At 44.4% G+C, this 18,113-nt stretch overlaps 1 non-coding gene across 1 annotated transcript; it reads left to right on the plus strand.

Moving 5' to 3' along the window:
• Nucleotides 1-1,584: 1,584 nt before the first annotated feature.
• On the plus strand, nucleotides 1,585-1,691 carry LOC120710933. Its single transcript, XR_005690101.1, has one exon. It is a non-coding gene; the product is annotated as a small nucleolar RNA R71 (small nucleolar RNA).
• Nucleotides 1,692-18,113: the final 16,422 nt, after the last annotated feature.

An 18,113-nucleotide genomic window follows, 5' to 3' on the forward strand; every position in this document is an offset into this window, starting at 1 on the left:
AAGCAGGACCTTTCTCCATACCTGATTAGGTTGAGGTCGTTTCGTCCGTACCTGGAGAAGTAGTAGCGGTTGATGACGTCTTGTTCTTCTTGCGCCATTTCTTCTTATTCTTCTTGGAACATGATCCTCGGATATTGGATAGATGATTTCCAGATCTTCCCATACTATATTGGTGATGAAGTCAGGGATCTTCTGATCGTCTTCCACTGGCTCGGTTGGTGGAGTATGGATCTCCCAATCCTCACAAGCTGGCTTGGAAGGGGGATGATAGTCTTGATCATCCCAACCGGGCTCTGCCCATAGCCCTTGTTTCTCACTATCCTCATGAATCAGGAATACCTCCCTTTTGTTCTGGAACTTGAATTTCATGGTTTTTCCCATGATACGGAGGCTAATTCTTCCTGTCCCCACATCAATTCTGGCGTTTGTATCCTTGAGGAATGGTCGCCCAAGTATGAGCGGAATCCCAAGATCTCCTTCCATATCAAGGACTATGAAGTCCACTAATATGTAGGTATTCTTAACTTTTACCATTAACCTTTCCACATCTCCTTCTGGAAATCTTATCGTGGAGTCCGCCAGCTGAACACACATAGTAGTAGAGGAAATTGATGGATAGCCTAACTTTTCGAATGTTACCTTGGGCATAATGTTGACGCTGGCAACAAGGTCACAAAGGGCATGATCAAATTCATAATCAAAGATTGAGTAGATGATCACTAGGGTTCCGGGATCTTCTCTTATTATGGCTGTTAATTAGCCCCACGCACCTCTCCTTGGGCGTGTGAGCTTCTCTACATAGCTGAGGGGTGTCCTACTAAGTGGCTCTTTCTACATAGCATTGATGACATTTACGCTCTCTAGAGTCGATTCGGGTTGCCCCGGAATCTTCCCTAGTTCAGCAGCAGGTGTAGTAGCAGCTAATTGAGCCAATTGAGTTTCTAGCGCCTTATTGAAACTCAACTGGTTCTTCATAGCCGTGGAGAATCCGTCCATCTTGGCATGGATGGTCACCATAGATTTGTCTGTAGCGGCCAACATCTTCTGAAGGGACTCATTGATCTTCGCTTAGCCGTGGATAAGATCTCTCAAGGTAGGCTGGTTTGGATTGAAAGAATTTGAATTTCCATTATCTCCTTGGTAGTATGGGCATGGTTGATTCCACCCCTGGCCTCCTTGTGGACGAAACCCATTGTTAATATTGAGGAATAGAGCTTCTTCTTGGGTTTCTGGGCAATTTTCACCGAATGTTCAACATTCCCGCAGACCTCGCACGTCATGCGAGTTTCCAAGGCTTGAAGTGTTTGCATTTGAGCCTTATCTTGGGAATAATCCTCAAATTTCTTGAGGAGGAGATCAATCTTCATAGCGAGCATGTCGGCCTCCTCGACGGAGTGCATACCTCGCTGGCATGGTTGGAGGTGATCATCGCTCCAACCTTGGCTGGAAACCATCTTCTCAATCAATGATGTAGCTCTTTCAATGGTCAGCGAGAAGAAAGCTCCACACGCAGCGGCATCCACATGATCACGGGATGACTGTATCAACCCGTTGTAGAAGTTCTGTAGAATGAGCCAATTATCCATTCCATGGTGCGGGCATGCTAGAATGTACTCCTGAAGCCTCTCCCAAGCTTCAGGAATTGACTCATTTGATGCCTACTGGAAATTCGAAATTTGATCACGAAGAGCATTGGTTTTGCCCGTCGGGAAGAACTTCGAGAGGAACGCCTTGGCACATTTGTCCCATGTGTCCACAGCAGCCTTGTTAGCATAAAACCATTGCTTTGCTCTCCCCAGAAGAGAGAATGGAAACAGACGGAGCCGGATTGCATCTTGCGATACGCCCTTGATAACAAAAGTACTGAAGAGCTCCAGAAACTGCTGGAGATGAGCGCTAGCATCCTCATTGGCCTTGCACAGAATGGGCTGGCCTGCACCATCATAATGAGACCCGTCTTGATCTCGAAATTTTCTCCTCCGGTGTTAACCTCGGGCCCGGTAGGGACCTGGTTAGCAGATGGAGCAAAGTAATCACAAACTGTCTTCTGGGCCATAGCTCTAGGATCTAACGACGATGCGATGACTGGTTCGGCTGCCGAGAGTGAGATATGAGGAGGTACGATATGAGGTCGAACTCTTCTCAAAAGTGACTCTACATTGGAATGAAAGTTTTGCGGCAAGTCGAAACCGGTCATACCCTACCCTGTTTTCACATCAACAAAGACAAGAAAACAAAGCCAAGTTAGCCTGTTTAGCAGGCGAATACCAATTTTGATTTTGTTCACAACTTAGTCTGTATACTTCAATCTGTGCCTTCCCTAGCAATGGCGCAAAAAATGCTTGTTGGCACCTACCAACGTCACCACCGAGAAGCAGCGATGACGCCCGCAGACGCCAATTTGGGGTGACAGTATTTCATGAACCACGAATAAATCCACAAGCCCACGGAATACCGCTGTAGCATTTTACCCGGGAGTATACTGGGGTGTCATTTATATTTCCACAAGGAGGGCAGTGAATGAAGAGATATAGACTAGTTGATGAACTTTATCTAGATTGGATATTCTCATGCATAAATAGGGGTAAGATAATAACATGGTAGGAGGTAGTGTGACACATACACAAACTATCCTCTTGGATAAATAAAACATAAAAGATGCTCTAGGCCGGGAGCAAGGCAGAAGTCAGAGCTCAAGTCAGCTGTGCTACGCTAGCTATATCTACACTTTCTCATTGGTTAGCTCGTCAGAGATTAAACTACACAACATGGACATCGCTATCGAAGCAATGGGAGGAGCCCGTACACCCCGGTGACTTTATGTACCTCCTACCCCCCATACCGAACGTGAAGGATTACTCGGGCTCGGACAGGGCTGTCACCACCTGCCGACTACCTCTATAAACTATGGGTACAGTTGACATCCAGCAACACTTAGCTAATCTAGACACCATGTCTACACTAGTAAGGAATACTCTAGTGTCCCGCGCGGAGCCCCCACCCTCTGGATGGACAGACATCACACTAGAGCAATCATACGAATACTGGAGCAGTTGATAGAGTTCTAAGAACAAAAGACTAACCATGTCTAGCATAGGGCGATCATGCAATGCAAGCATTGAATAATAACAAAACCATGACAAGAAGCATATACTCGATAACTCAGAATGTACTTCAAGCAGATATCGGTAACCATAGTCTAATTCTATTACAAACGACCGAATATTACAAGAGAGAGCTGGAGATGAACCCATACCAGAACTCTCGAGTAGATTTGGCGACTCAATGACTCCTAGACTTCTCCTAAAGTCCACTAAGCCTAAAGACTATGCAAGATGAGCAATACAGGAGAGATGTGAGGTGTGTGTGTGTGTTCTATTCTCCACCACCACCCCCCTTGTATTTATAGCAGGGAGCCATGGGGTGAAGCTTGCACAATTGACATAGGGGACCAATGGGGAGGCGCCACATGCCCTGGTTGAGGGGGTGGGGCCCATGGGCCAGGTCGGCTGACCAGGTAGGTCGGTCGATCTACCCGGGCCACCAACCACCTCCAACTTCTTCTAGCAGGCAGTCCTGGGCTTCCTTGTCTGATCCACGTTGGGGTTGGCCTGTCTTGACTTCATTTGGATTGGTTCTTGGGCTACATTTGGTACATTTGAGTCTGAATCGGTGCTCTGATATTTTCTGTGATTTTATGTCGGGCAAAAGTGTGCTTGCAACCTGCATATTAGCTCAAAAACACAACTTGCATTTTCTAGAAGGTAAAGTGTGGTTTAGGGACTTTATTGGATAAAGATGCATGTAAGAAATGCAAACTCTCATGATTTTCTGATCAAGTTGATGCCTGGAAATGGTCGTTAGTGAGCGTCAACAGTGAGCTAATTCGAAATGCTTCAGAAGGGCGTTTCACTGCCTCCAACCATTCCTCGTTTGTGGTTGGGAACTCACGGTAATTTGAGGTGTTTGTAAGGATTTCATAAAGATAATCCTCAAATTTGGAAGAGAACTTCGAAGGGTGAATTTCTTCTTCCTTCGATGTTCGTGGTTCGAGAGAGGGCTCAATAGACGAATCTAAGGATGTAGAAGGTGAAGGGTTGGATTCGGCTGATGAGGGGCTCTCATGGTGTAACTAGGACTCGTGCTGGGCCTCGCAAGGGTAGGAAGGAAGAGAAGAGTTTCTTAAGATGCGATCTAGGATTTCCCTTCCTTCTATTGGAGTTCTATGTGCAAACAATCCTCCAGTGGCGATATCGAGATAATCGGATGAGTCCATTGTTGACGCTCACTAACGATAATTTCCAGACGACAACTTGATCAGAAAATCATGAGAGTTTGCATTTCTTACACGCATCCTTATCCAATAAAGTCCCTAAACCACACTTTACCTCTTAGAATATGCAAGTTGTGTTTTCAAGCTAATATGCAAGTTACAAGCACACTTTGGCCCGACATAAAATCACAAAAATTATCAGAGCGCCGATTCAGGCTCAGATGGACCAAAAGTGATGCAAGAACCCAATTTAAACAAGTCAAGATAGGCCAACCCCAACGTGGACGAGACAAGGAGGCCCAAGACAGCCTGCCAGAAGAAGTTGGGGGTGGTTGGTGGCCTGGGCAGGCCGACCGACCTGGATCGTGGGCCCTACCACCTCAACCAGGGCACGTGGCGTCTCCCCATTGGTCCCCTACGTCGGTTGTGATGGCTTCACCCCGTGGCTCCCTGCTATAAATACAAGGGGCGGTAGAGATTAGAACACACACACACACACCACACACCTCACATCTCTCCTCTCTTGCATTCCTTATATAGTCTTTAGGCTTAGTGGAGTTTAGGAGAAGTCTAGGAGTCATCGAGTCACCGGAGTTTCTCGAGAGTTCAGGTATGGGTTCATCTCTAGCTCTCTCTTGTAATATTTGGTCGTTTGTAATAGAATTAGACTATGGTTACCGATATCTGCTTGAAGTATGTTCTGATTTATCGGATATATGCTTCTTGATATGGTTCCGTTATCATTCCATGCTTGCATTGTATGATCACCCTGTGCTGGAGATGGTTAGTCTTTTGTTCTTAGAACTCTATCAACTGCTCTAGTATTTGTATGATTGCTCTAGTGTGATGTCTGTCCATCCAGAGGGTGGGGGCTCCGCGCGGGACACTAGAGTATCCCTTACTAGTGTAGACATGGTGTCTAGATTAGCTAAGTGTTGTTGGATGTCAACTCTACCCACGGTTTGTAGAGGTAGCCGGCAGGTGGTGACAGCCCTGTCCGAGCCTGAGTAATCCTCCACGTTCGGTGTGGGGGGTGGAGGTACATAAATTCGCCGGGGTATATGGGCTCCTCCCATTACTTCGATAGCAATCCTCACTGTTGTGTAGTTTAATCTCTGACGAGCTAACCAATGAGAAAGTATAGATATAGCTTGCCTAGTACAGCTGACTCGAGCTCTGACTTTTACCTTGCTCCCGGCCTAAAGCATCTTTTATCTTTCTTTTATCTTTTATTTATCCAAGATGGTAGTTTGTGTGTGTCACACTACCTCCTACCATGTTATTATCTTACCCCTATTTATGCATGAGAATATCCAATCTAGATAGAGTTCACCAACTAATCTATATATCTTCTCACTCACCGCCTTCCCTGCGGAAATATAAATGACACCCCGGTATGCTCCCGGGTAAAATGCTACAGCGGTATTCCGTGCGCTTGCGGATTTATTCGTGGTTCATGAAATACTACCACCCCAAATTGGCATCTGCGGGCGTCATCGCTGGTGACATTGGTAGGCGCCAACAAGCATTTTTGGCGCCGTTGCCGGGGAAGACATAGAGTGAAATATATAGACAAAGTTGTGAACAAAATCGAAATTGGTATTTGTTTCCTAATTAGGCTAACTTGGCTTTGTTTTCTTGTCTTTGTTGACATAAAAACAGGGTAGTGTATGACCGGTTTCGACTTGCCGCAAAACTTTCATTCCAATCTAGAGTCACTTTTGAGAAGAGTTCGACCTCATATCGTACCTCCTCAGATCTTACTCTCGGCAGTCGATCCAGTCATCGCATCATCATCAGCTCCTAGAGCTATGGCCCAGAAGACACTCCGTGATTACTCTGCTCTGTCTGCTAACCAGGTCCCCACCGGGCCCGAGGTTAACACCAGAGGAGAAAATTTCGAGATCAAGATGGGTCTCATTACGATGGTGCAGGCTAGCCCTTTCTGTGGCAAGGCCAATGAGGATGCCAGCGCTCATCTCCAGCAGTTCCTGGAGCTCTGCAGTACTTTTGTTATCAAGGGTGTATCGCAAGATGCAATCTGGCTCTGTCTGTTTCCGTTCTCTCTTTTGGAGAGAGCGAAACAGTGGTTTTATGCTAACAAGGTTGCTGTGGATACTTGGGACAAATGTGCCAAGGAGTTCCTCTCGATGTTCTTCCTGACGGGCAAGACCAATGCTCTTCGTGGTCGGATTTCGAACTTCCAGCAGGCATCAAATGAGTCAATTCCAGAAGCTTGGGGGAGGCTTCAGGAGTACATTCTGGCGTGTCCGCACCATGGAATGGATAATTGGCTCATTCTACAGAACTTCTACAACGGGTTGACATAGTCATCTCGTGATCATGTGGATGCCGCTGCGGGTGGAGCTTTCTTCTCGCTAACCATTGAAAGAGCTACATCATTGATCGAGAAGATGGTTTCCAACCAAGGTTGGAGCGATGATCGCCTCCAACCACGCCAGCGAGGTATGCACTCCGTCAAGGAGGCCGACATGCTTGCTATGAAAATTGATCTCCTCCTCAAGAAATTTGAGGATTATCCCAAGATAAGGCTCAAATGCAAACACTTCAAGCCTTGGAAACTCGCATGACGTGTGAGGTCTGCGGGAATGTTGGACATTCGAGCGACAATTGCCTAGAAACCCAAGAAGAAGCTCTATTCCTCAATGGCAACAATGGGTTTCGTCCACAAGGAGGTCAGGGGTGGAATCAACCACGCCCATACTACCAAGGAGGTAATGGGAATTCGAATTCTTTCGGTCCTAACCAGCCTACCTTGAGATATCTTGTCTACGGCCAAGCGAAGATCAATGAGTCCCTTCAAAAGAAGTTGGCTGCTACAGACAAATCTATGGAGACCATCTATGCCAATATGGACGGATTCTCCACCGCTATGAAGAACCAGCTAAGTTTCAATAAGGCGCTAGAGACTCAATTGGCTCAATTAGCTGCTGCTACACCTGCTGCTGAACTAGGGAAGATTCCGGGGCAACCCGAGTCAACTCTAGAATGCGTGAATGTCATCAATGCTATGTGGAAAGAGCCACTTAGCAGGACACCCCTGAGCTATGCAGAGAAGCTCACACACCAAAGAAGAAGTGCATGGGGCGAGTTAGCAGCCACAATAAGAGAAGATCCCGGAACCCCAGTGATCAGTTGCTCAATCTTTGATTATGAATTTGATCACGCCCTTTGTGACCTTGGAGCCAGCATCAACATCATGCCCAAGGTAACTTTTGAGAAACTAGGCTATCCATCAATTTCCCCTACCACTATGTGTGTACAGCTGGCGGATTCCACGATAAGATATCCAGAAGGAGTTGTGGAAAGGTTAATGGTAAAGGTCAAGAATACATACATATTAGTGGACTTTGTAGTCCTTAATATGGAAGGAGGTCTTGGAATTTCGCTCATACTTGGGCAACCATTCCTCAAGGATACAAATGCCAGAATTAGCCTCCATATCATGGGAAAGACCATGAAATTCAAATTCCAGAACAAAAGGGAGGTATTCCTAATTTATGAGAATAGTGAGAAACAAGGAGTATGGGCAGAGCCCGGTTGGGATGATCAAGACTATCACCCCCCTTCCAAGCCAGCTTGGGAGGATTGGGAGATTCATACTCCACCAACAGAGCCAATGGAAGACGACCAGAAGATCCCTGACTTCATCGCTAATACAGTATGGGAAGATCTGGAAATCATCTATGCAACATCCGAGGATCCTATTCATGCGCCACCTACGCCATCAAAGAAGACCAAGAAGGTGTGGCGCAAGAAGAACAAGACGTCATCGACCGCTACTACTTCTCCAGGTACGGACAAAACGACCTCAACCTAATTAGGTATGGAGAAAGGTCCTGCTTTTCGGACCCTAAACCAAGAGCTAGCTTAGGAGAGGTTCCCTCCCCTAAGTCAACTGTATCCCTTTATTTGCTTTCAATAAAATTAGATAAAAACTTTCAAAATCAAAATAAAAATTTTCTACTTTATTTTCTTTTTTTCATGATGCGCGGTAAGAATGTTTTAACTCCTTTTGATAAGTTGAAAGGATGAGTTTTGCTTTGCTCTATCATGTCTGTTGTGCCTAGTTTGAAAATAAGAGTTCTCTTGAGTTTAAATTCATTGGTTATACAAATATCTTGTCAATGAACCTGAAAGTTCTGTGGGTTGTATATGCTTGATCCGAGTCTAAGTTGTTGTGAGTTCAGATATGATAAATAAGGTTGTGCAAGTTTGTTCTAGTGATGCTTGAAGTCTGGAGTTGTTTTCAAAAAAAAAATTAAAAGGCAAGTTCCCCAGTGATATGCAATGTCCTACTAGAGCCATATGTCATATTCCATGAAAAACCTTTACACATATGTTGCTTGATGTTTTGTTGAGTTTTGTCAAATTGTATGACCCTAGTGAGATACTCTTCATGTTTTCTTGATCATAAGCACGTACACGTTCCATTCATTTGCTATATTCCTACACTGGGAATTGGCACCACCATCCATTCACTCCACATTAATAAATGCTCCATGTCTTGGTGATCTCTCTCGTAGAACATCACTGAAATAAAATAAAGTCAGATTATGGTTACCCCAAAAAGAAAAAAATGGCATGCCAAAGAAGCATGGCCCAAAAAAGAGAGAGAGAGAAAAGGGGGTAACCATGTCTCAAAAAAAAGAGACAAGGATGATTCAAGAGAGAAAAGCCATTATCTCAAGGAGTAAGCCATATCCATCCATCCATCCACTCATACACTTGCATTTTTGGTCGAGATTGCATGACTTGTTTCTCCATGGATCCTCTCTTTGGCTTTACAATATACAGAATACAAGTGTGGCCTGTCTTATCCTACCTTGAGGTCCACAAAGGTTTGTAGTAGTAGGAAGGATCAAAGGCAGATACTGTCCTGGTAAGGAAATACAAGATGAGTGCCTCGAGCGAGTTATCCTGGGAGCTTTGCCATGTTTTCAAAAATCTCTCAAAAAGTACCTTCAGATGGATGGCGGATCTATGAACAAGTAAGTTCTACTCTATGCACCGTTCTAACTCTCAACAGCCCAAGACAAGGAGATAGCTAAAAAGCCCAATGAAGGAGTAAGATAATTGAGCAAAGGTATGCTAACTGACTTATTTAGACTTATAGATAAATCCCTTTGCTTCAGACTATGACATGACAGGTAAGGTACGAGTCAAAGTGATTTTCTGATCAATAACCTAATTTGTCTTACTTTGCGCAGGACGAGCAAAGGATAGCTTGGGGGATCTTGTTGAAGCTCACTAACGATCCTTTCCAGGCATCATCTTGATTAGAAAATCATGAGAGTTTGTATTTCATACACGCATCATTATCCAATAAAGTCCCTGAACCACACTTTACCTCTTAGAATATGCAAGTTGTGTTTTCAAGCTAATATGTAGGTTACAAGCACACTTTGGCCCGACATAAAATCACAGTAATTATCAGAGCACCGATTCAGGATCAGACGGACCAAAAGTGCTGCAACAACCCAATTCAAACAAGTCAAGACAGGCCAACCCCAACGTGGATCAGACAAGGAGGCCCAAGATAGCCTGCCAGAAGAAGTTGGGGGCAGTTGGTGGCCCGGGCAGGCCGGCTGACCTACCTAGTCGGCCGACCTGGCCCGTGGGCCCCACCGCCTCAACCAGGGCACATGGTGTCTCCCCATTGGTTCCCTATGTCGGTTGTGATGGCTTCACCCCGTGGTTCCCTGCTATAAATACAAGCGGGGGTAGAGATTAAAACACACACACACACACACCACACACCTCACATCTTTCCTCTCTTGCATTCCTTGCATAGTCTTTAGGCTTAGTGGAGTTTAGGAAAAGTCTAGGAGTCATCGAGTCGCCGGAGTTGCTCGAGAGTTCTGGTATGGGTTCATCTCTAGCTCTCTCTTGTAATATTCGGTCATTTGTAATAGAATTAGACTATGGTTACTGATATCTGCTTGAAGTATATTCTGAGTTATCGGATATATGCTTCTTGATATGGTTGTGTTATCATTCCATGCTTGCATTGTATGATCGCCCTATGCTGGAGATGGTTAGTCTTTTATTTATCCAAGAGGGTAGTTTGTGTGTGTGTCACACTACCTCCTATCATGTTATTATCTTACCCCTATTTATGCATGAGAATATCCAATCTAAATAGAGTTCACCAACTAATCTATATATCTTCTCACTCACCACCTTCCCTGCGGAAATATAAATGACACCCCGGTATACTCCCGGGTAAAATGCTACAGCGGTATTCCGTTTGCTTGTGGATTTATTCATGGTTCTTGAAATACTGTCACCCCTAAATTGGCATCTGCGGGCGTCATCGCTGGTAACATTGGTAGGCGCCAACATCCATGTCTAAACCCGAGTAAAAGATGTGCAAGGATACATCATCGGGTATAGACCAGTCAGGGCACGAAGCTAAAAGGCGTGAGAATTTTGCCCATGCTGCACCTTAGGACTCCTCTAATTGTTCAAATACAAGGATTTCACTTCGAAGAGAGGCTTCATGGGATGAAGAAGAGAACGAGAGGCAGAAGTCATCTCGAAGCTCTTCCCAATCTTGGATCATACCCCTCACATTGTGAGTGTACCATTGTTTCGCCTTCCCAATGAGAGAGAAAGGGAACAACTTCCACATCAAGGTTTCCTATGACACAGTTCCTCGAACACTTGCAAATGAAGGTCGGGATCTTCGATTTTTAAACCAGGGAAGGTTTGTGCCCGAACCATGGCAATGACGCGAGGATGGAGTTCATAGCCAGAAGTCGTGAAAGGCCTCGGAGAGGTTGATAGCTCCGAGAACTCATCCTAGGAGGTAGAGAGTTGGTGGATAGAAGAGGATGACATGGTATAAGGATAAAATAAAAGAAAGGATAAAAGAAAAGAAAAGAAAAGAAAAGGTAAAAGAAAAGAAAAGGTAAAAGAAAAGACAAACGTGCAACTAGGTTCGAAGACAACTACGGCAACCGTTCCCCGGCAACAGCGCTAGAAATGCTTGTTGGTATTTCTTAACTCTTACAGAGAAGTCCGCAAGCGCACAGAAATACCATTGTAGCACTTCACTTGGGAATATTCAGGGTATCATATTTTCCACGAGGAACTGGTGTGTAACTGCCTTCTAACTAGATTACCCCGAAGAAGATAAGAGATAGAGAGACCTTACGGTAGTGTGGTTCTGATCTAAGGATGAGTTCAAGGAACATAAACTTATGTTTCCACTCGTTCACTTCGGGCACCGGTCTAACCCTGGTCTGCTAAGGACCTTCGGCTACTAGCTCTACGCTGAACCCAGACAGGGGGGAGGGGAATTCACTAACCACGCAGACTATCTCCGTAGGGGACAGACAGGGCTGTCACCACCTGCTGTCTACCCCACAATACCAGCTGAGATCGAGGCAAACAAAGGTAATCTAAGGCCTAGACACCATGCCTATGCCTTTGACTACTACTCTAGAGTCGCGCAGGGTTATCCCATCTTTATCAGGGGCCCTTTTCTAGAGTATCCGCTATGAGAACGGACGATGAACCCTCAAATGAATGAGAACAAGGGAATAACTTAACTGGAACTCACCAAATAGAAGAACCCGAATATGTACTCCAAACATACCGTATCCGTAGAGGTACAAGCCGAAGAGATGCCGACAAGTCCGGCTCTTCTCCGAACTCCTTCCTCACACACTCCCTAGGCTAATGATACAAAGAGGTGGATCCTCTCTACTCTTCTCCTTTACATATGAAATGGTGTGAGGCGGAATGGATGGTGAATGGTGAATGGGTGATGAGGGATGAATGGATGAGAGGAGGGAGGAGAGAGGCCCCTTATATAGTGGTGGAGGTGCTGTGACACCCTAGGTGTCTGCACAGTAGAACTGCAATTATTTTATGCATCATGTGCTTACTTTGCTTGAACAAGGGTCTTATTTTAAAAATAGAAGGCTAAATGTGTAAATATGATTTAATGCAAGAACCTTCCTATAGTTTAATTTGAATAGGATGGACAAATATTGCTTTTGTGGAGGGTTTATTTGTAAAATTCAGTGTAATCATTACTTGGCAGGGAATTTTACTTTTCAGTCTGAATTTAAGGTGAATTTGCTTTGGAAAAGACAAAAGTCCATTAAATTCAAAATCCTTTCTATGTTTTCAAAATAACTCTTTAACTTTTGGTCAAATCAATTTTTGCACAACACCAAAGTTGTAGATCTTGAAAAGTTGAACAACTATCATGTTGGGCACTTTTTCATTTGAGCCCTAGTTTAGGACTTATTTTTGTTTTACAGCAGGACCCCTGAACTTTTCAGAAATTGCAAAATAGTCCAGCTCTCTTCTTCCACCTCTCTCCCTCTCTGCTTCCTCTGCCGCCAGTGCAGAGCGGCGCCGCCCGCCGACGAGGAGGGCCGCAGGCCACCTCCTGCTACTCCACCGCCACACGCGGCACCCCCGCAACCTCCTAGCTCCACTCCACCCCGCGCTGGATCCCTCCTCCCCTCGCCACGCCACCCCAGTCAAGCTCCGCGGCCGCCACCTCGCCGTTGCCGTGGCCAGCTCGGGGAAGAGCCCTGGCTCCCCATCTCTCGCGCGCTTCAGCACCAGTGGCAGTCCCGCAACCCAATCCCCTCGCTCTCTTACCAGTTCCCTGCCCGAAAACCCTAGAACGCCGCCACTGGCGACCCGAACGCCGGCGAGCTCGAGCTCACCGTCGACACGCCATTCCAAACCTCCTCCGCCCGTGCAGACCCCACCCCTAGCTCCGCATCACTCTCGCACAGCTCCCCGGCCACTCCTCTCCAACCCTCGACCGCCGGAGCACCCTCGCCGCCTTTTCCCTTCGCCGCCGCGAACTGCTCCACCGCTGACAACACTGTTCCGACCATCCCATCGGACTCCCAAGCCCACTCACAGGTGCGCCCTGACCTGGTGAACCTCTCTGGACCCTTCACCCACGCTGCCGGCGACGAGCCCCACCGGAATCAGCCGGTCGACACACCCCCCCTGCTCTGACTCCGGCCAAGGGCCTATCTGCTAGGATTCAAAAACTTCTAGGGGCCTATCTGCAAGTTTTAAATCCTTTTCCTTTTGTTTTTAGGTTGAACTTTGAAAATTCCTAGAAATTTATACAAAAATAAAAAAATACAAATCCAAATGTTTTGGAATCCTTGTTACAAGACCTACAAGTTTTGTTACATACACATCTTCAGTTCTGGTCTACATGTTAATCCAAGAAAAAGAATAGAATAAATAGACTTTAATTGTTCTAGGAGTTGTACTTAGTAACTTCGTGTGGTTTTTTGCTAGAATGTGTCTTCCAGTGTTGCTAGAACCTGGAAAAATTTGAACTATTTTTGACATCATTAAATAGGTCAAAGTTTCAAGATTCCTAGATCTACTAGTTTTGCTAATGTATTTATGCGGGTAGAAATGTCAAAGTTTTGAGTGTGAAACTTTTTCCATGCATGCATGTCACTAAAGCCTTGCTGTTGTGCAAGTTTGAGAAATTTTAGATTTGTTTAGCTATTTATTTGATTTAATTCCTGTCAAGTAGGCTTTAATTGTGATAAATAGTTTATTTGCTTAGAAAAATCTGAGAATATTTAGGAAACTCTATTTTGGTCATATATGCAAGTCTGTAAAATTTAGGATCCAAAAACATTATAGAACTTTCTCTACTAGTTAGTTTTGCCATATGTGGTTTAATATTATCAAAATTATTACTTCTGTTTTATGACTAGATAAATTCTGAAAAATTTATAGGACGTTCTTAAGCATATGAAGCCTGTTCTGGGAAATTTTTAGCTTCATAAGTTTTGTAGTTTGTTCTGTAGAATTTAATCTTGTTCTAGGTGCTGTTTGAGTAAATGTTATATTATGAATAATTAACTACATGAAATGGTATGAAATTTACAGGATAGATTGCTCTCTGTACTTCCTATTTGAAGTAATTTTGCTGAGTTTAAATGTTGTTTGTGTGCTGAGTTACTTATTTCTTAGCAAACCATGTTTTATGTGCTATATGAACTAACTAAAACTTACTTTGTGAAGATAATCAAGTTGTCTTATTAGGTTAGTCATGTTATTTTGCGTAGTAAGACATATTAAATAACTACTCTATAAACGATTGCCCATATGCTAAGTTATGCTTGCTAATTCGTAGACTGCACCTTTATTGTGAAGTGTGTATGATTGTAATATCATTTCTTGCGTCACATATAGATACGACTGTTCTAGCGGACGGGACGTACGAGCTGATCCCGGAGTCCGAAGAAGGTGAACGCCGCTACACTAACTGAAGACCCGCTACCCAAGGCTGAGCTAGCTAGTGACTACCGCGAAGGCAAGCCCCGGACATAAACCCAGTATTTCAAATTATACACTTTATATACTACTTACTTGTGCATTTACAGTTCTTAGGATTTGAATTGAAACCCTAGATGCATGATCCTAGGAACCTATGTACTGAACACTAGACTTGAGTTCAAGTAATTGCTATACTTATAGGACCGGTAAAAGTCGAGTGATTGCCTGTCACTCACTATAATAGGAGTTGCTTGTTTTTTTTATCTGCAATCACTATAAGGACGTCGGACGGGGTCATGTTCGATATCATGACCTTGGGTGAGACCCTGTCTATGTTGATGAATTCTGCTAAGGTCGCGGTGTGTGGTAGCGGTGGTTAAGTGTTTGAACGTACTAGCCACATGCCGTAAATATGGTACGCTGTAAGCCTAGTAGCTGATCGGACCGGTGAGTGGATATACCTTTCACTCTCTCTTAGAGATAGGTTTTTATGTTTATGTTGCGCAACACCACGGGTGCGGGGAGGAAGTTGGTGCCCTGTAGTCGGGGAGAGTGATCCTATCCACAAGGCGGAATGAAAGGTCAACGGTTGTTTGGGAACGACCCGACGGTGTTCCAAATGTGTGTATTAGGTTTACCTTGCAAGGTTGGAAATCCGATTCGAATCGTCCATCTCTCGCGGATATTGAGACTACTTGATCCCTTTGCCACACAGAGTAATAAGAGCAATGTTATTATGATCAATCTTGATGTTTGACTAAAGTTCTACCATGGTTAATTAGAAATAGTTGCTTACTTAGAATGGTTAATCAACTGGAATATTGAAAGCTAAAATGTGAAATTAAGGACCTACTCTTTATTGCTTTTCAGCAAAAGAAAAACCAGAGCCTTACAGAACCCTGCATAATCTAGCTAAGTGGACTAAGTATATCCGTTGATGGTTATGTCTTACTGAGTATTAGTATACTCAGCCTTGCTGTTGAATCCTATTTCAGGTATTAGTTTTGAGGACCAGACCGCTAGTCTGACTTGGCCCAGCTCTTTGCCCCCTAGTTGGTCCGTAGAGTGGGATCCGTCTCCGGCCAGCAATGACCCCGACGAGTGATACCTTGCTTGGGCTAGCTTGGTATACTTTTGTGACGTGTTGTAGCCATCGTGTTTTCTTTCCGCTGCTTAACTCTGAACTTTAAACTTATGTTTTGTATAACGTTTTACTGAGTTTGGACCTGTAATAATACTTTGAACTTGTTGCAATAACTACGGTGCCTGTGTTGTAAAATATATGGTTGTAATATCTCTGGACTCGCCTTCGTGCGGGGTATGCTTGTTCGATCTGAGATCCGGTGGTTGTATCGGGACATTACCCAATAGACCAAGAATTGTTCCGTTTGAAGTGCGTTTGAGTCGGTGTTGCCTTTATGTTGATGGCCAGCGCACTTGAGCCAGGATAATTCAGGTGGTTCTGCCACAGCTGGTATCAGAGCTGCAAGTGTACACCAGTGATGTTGGAACCTTAAAAATTAATTTCGGTATAAAATTGGAGCAACAAAGTATTTATAAAACTACATTGGTTTTGTTAAGGATTGTGCATAGAATGTAAAGCCCTAGGGAAATTTAAGGGAGTTACTAGGTGGCTATCTACTTATGGTTTATTTATATCTGACTTCCAGCACTTTACATTTTTGTCAAACCTTACTTTTGTGCACAATCAATCTTTTAAATTCTGTAACGACGCACCTACGCTAAGGTAAGAAGGTAAGAATCCTCAGTCAGCTGAGGGAGTCTGACCTTCCCGTCGGTGATGCGAGCCAAACGCTGCCCTCAAGCAGTGGCTTACTTGAGGTGCTACCAATATACCAACTATTAGTTGACTATATTGGGAGTAAAAGTATACTCAGTCAGCTGAGGGAGACTGACCTTCCCGTCGGCGATGCGAACCGAACGCTGCGCTCAAGCAGTGGCCTACTTGAGCTGCTGCCAATATACTGACCATCGGTCGATTATATTGGGAGTAAAAGTACCCGTGAATACGTTGCCCCGGTAGCGTATGAGCACTGTCCATGCAGTATTGGACGCATTGATGCCGCTTCTATAGTGAGCGGTAATGTATGGGAATGCTTTCATGAGTGCTGGCATGAAAGGTTCAATATATATATATATATATATATATATATATATATGTATATGTTCTGTCAATCTTCTACAGGTACACTAACCGTGTTCGATAAGTTAAGAACGGTTAGAATTTATGGACTAGATATTATAAGGAGAGACATATCTATGTTATGCCACCATACTAACCGCGTAAGCCCAACAATAGTTGGCAATTGTTTATCTTGTGAGGGCGAATAGAACGTGCATGAATAATTTGATGATGTTCGATTTGATTCCTAGGATTTGAATTTGTTACATGAGCCTTTTTAAGGAATTTCTAGCATGGATCATCATGTATATGTCTTAGTATGGTTAAACAGTAAGTTGAGTTGAAACTTCATATTAGGAGCATGTTTGTTGAAACACTTAGACTTTCTTGGATGTAAAAGATAGAATTGAGTCATGCCTTCATCCTTAGCCCCATCTTGATGTCATAATGATCTTTTCATTCCATAGAATCTCAAATGATGAACCAGTACCAATTGTGGTTTGTTCACTTCCTAAGTCTTGTGAAACCATATAATCTTTTGAATCAGAATCACATTTTTCCACAGTCTTCTTAAAAGCTTTATTTGAGAAGTCTTGAGATAATCATATAAATCACATTTGAATCTTTTTTATTCAGATGGCGGACCTTCCGAGTATCTTCTGGGATGATGATGGATATTCTCATAGTGATTGCCTGTACTGGGAGGGCTTTCCTAGGATTTTGTGGGATACTCTTCGTATTTTCCACTACCCAGAACCACCCCGGTACAAGGGACGACAGTTTTCTGAGGATGTTGTTCAGAAGTGCAGTGCCACCATGACCATTCCTCAGCACCCCACTTTGGCTTGGCCGTCTATTGAGATTGAGGTGGTTGGATATCGTCTTGTGGACGCTTTTGAGACAACAGCCCTCAAAGCTATTACCACCTTCTGTGAGCACCATCCGAATGAAGTGGCCGCTTATCCTAATGGCTTATTCCCGGCAGTCAATACTGGCAATGCAGAGTGGCTCTTCAGGACCACCCACTTTGGTCACTTATCTGGAGATGTGGCTGATGAGACTATCCAGGCGGTGATTAGGTATAAGAATGCCCAGTACCGCTATCAGGTCCTTCAGCAGAGGCACATGGATCAGGTATTAGACTTGGCCCAGAGTTTTCAGCGAGGTCTTAGCCTGAGAGACACACAGATTCAGGGGCTTAATGAGGCTGTTGCTGGGAGAGATAACGCCATTGCCTAGTACGAGCTTCAGGTTCTGGAGCATGGTGCTGAACTAGTGCAGCGCAACACGGTGATTGTTTTTCTTCAGGAGCAGGTTCACAAGCTCCAAATGGAGCTGGGTGATGCTATGGACCATATTGGTATGCTCCATGAGCAGCCAATACCC

This window comes from Panicum virgatum, chromosome 5K (genome assembly GCF_016808335.1).
Source record: "Panicum virgatum strain AP13 chromosome 5K, P.virgatum_v5, whole genome shotgun sequence".
NCBI lineage: Eukaryota > Viridiplantae > Streptophyta > Magnoliopsida > Poales > Poaceae > Panicum > Panicum virgatum.